This window comes from Propithecus coquereli, unplaced genomic scaffold (assembly GCF_000956105.1).
Source record: "Propithecus coquereli isolate 6110/MARCELLA unplaced genomic scaffold, Pcoq_1.0 Scaffold86, whole genome shotgun sequence".
In the NCBI taxonomy this organism is placed as follows: Eukaryota; Metazoa; Chordata; class Mammalia; order Primates; family Indriidae; genus Propithecus; species Propithecus coquereli.
The window spans coordinates 5,625,864-5,627,870 of record NW_012154840.1 but is presented as its reverse complement, the minus strand read 5'-3'; the positions used below and the strand labels follow the sequence as shown (position 1 = coordinate 5,627,870).

General features: G+C 39.0%; 1 pseudogene; it reads left to right on the top strand.

Annotated features, from left to right (window-relative positions):
* Positions 1 to 535: 535 nt before the first annotated feature.
* On the top strand, positions 536 to 1,193 carry LOC105826156 (annotated as a pseudogene).
* Positions 1,194 to 2,007: the final 814 nt, after the last annotated feature.

Genomic DNA, 2,007 nt, shown 5'->3' with positions numbered 1-2,007 from the left:
GAGCTGTGGCAAACCATGGCTGAGAATGCCAACTAGTGCCAAAAAGGAGCCAGCAGTTTAGTGCTTCAGGAACTCAACAGGCAAACTACCCAGAACCTCTAAAGAGACATACTGTAGAAAGACCAAACCAATTCAGGCAGCCAAGACTAGAATAAATAAGTGATCCTTCAATGTGAACTCATAGGCATACATCCATAAGAAGCCACAGCAAACAGGGGACCATTACCTTCCCAAATGTACAAAACAAGGAGCCAGTGACTGACCCTAATGAGATGGTGATGGGTGAGCTCTCAGATCAAGAATTCAAAATAGCAGTTTTGTGGAAACTCAGCAAACTCCAAGATAATGCAGGAGAGAAATTCAGAAATTTATCAGAGAAATTTAACAAAGAGATTGAAATAATAATTAAAAAAAAATTCTTAAAATGAGAAATTCGTGGGCTGAACTGAACAATGCATCAGAGAATCTCGTTAGATCAAAAAGAAGTAAGTCAACTCAAGGACAGACTATATGAAAATATACAGTCAGAGGAGAAAAAAAGAAAAGAATGTAGAATGCCTATAAGATCTAGAGAATAGCCTCAGAAAAATGAAAATCTAGAGTCATTGACATTCAAAATGGGGTTGAAAAAAGCAAAGGATAGAAATCTTATTCAAAGAAATTATAGGGCGTTTGGTCAGTGGGGACCCACGCGGGTTCAATATGCGTATCGAAAGTGTTATTTCTGTTCGGGGCCTGTTTACCCTGGCCACCGCATGATGTTCATCCGCAACAATTGCAAGATGTTCAGATTTTGTAAATCCAAATGTCATGAAAACTTTAAAAAGAAGCTCAATCCTTGCAAGGTCAGGTGGACTAAAGCCTTCCGGAAAGCAGCCGGTAAAGAGCTTACAGTGGATAATTCATTTGAATTTGAAAAATGTAGAAATGAACCTGTCAAATACCAGAGAGAGCTATGGAATAAAACTATTGATGCAATGAAGAGAATTGAAGAGATCAAACAGAAACGCCAAGCCTAATTTATGATGAACAGATTGAAGAAAAATAAAGAGCTACAGAAAGTTCAGGACATCAAAGAAGTCAAACAAAACATCCATCTTATCCGAGCCCCTCTTGCAGGTAAAGGAAAGCAGCTGGAAGAGAAAATGGTACAGCAATTACAACAGGATGTGGACATGGAAGATGTTTCTTAAAAATCTCACTAACCATTTCTGTATGTACATTTGAAAGTGTCCTTTGGGGAAGTTACTGGTTTATTGTTTACATAAGGTCACTAAAATGAAGGGTGATTAAAAATGTATTTCCTACATTGCTGTCAGCAAAACATCAGATACTATGGATGTTAGATTGCATCTCAATGTTAAGCCTTCACTGATAGATGTGCTTATGTAAATTAAGAAAATTGTGTTTGTAAACACAGAAATGAATTGTGGACAAAATGGTCATGCCGTTTGGATAATGGCACTAGACAGCATTTATATAATAACTAAGGACAAAAATTCTGGCTAATGATATGTAAAATAAAAGTTTCATTGCAGTAAAATTCTCTTTATTAATGTTATAGAAGGGGGAAATTACTTAATGGATGCCATGTATTTGGGTATATTTCTCCACCTATTACCCTTACCCTGGTGTAATTTGGTGTAGGTGCTTCAAAACTCCTTTTGAAACTACAAGACAATACATAAGAAATTATTATGATCAGGCCGGGCGTGGTGGCTCACGCCTGTAATCCTAGCTCTCTGGGAGGCTGAGGCGGGTGGATTGTTTGAGCTCAGGAGTTCGAAATCAGCCTGAGCAAGAGCGAGACCCCGTCTCTACTAAAAAAATAGAAAGAAATTAATCAAACAACTAAAAATATACAGAAAAAAATTGGCTGGGCATGGTGGCGCATGCCTGTAGTCCCAGATACTAGGGAGGCTGAGGCAGAAGGATCGCTTGAGCCCAGGAGTGTGAGGTTGCTGTGAGCTAGGCTGACGCCACGCACTCACTCTAGCCCGGGCAAAA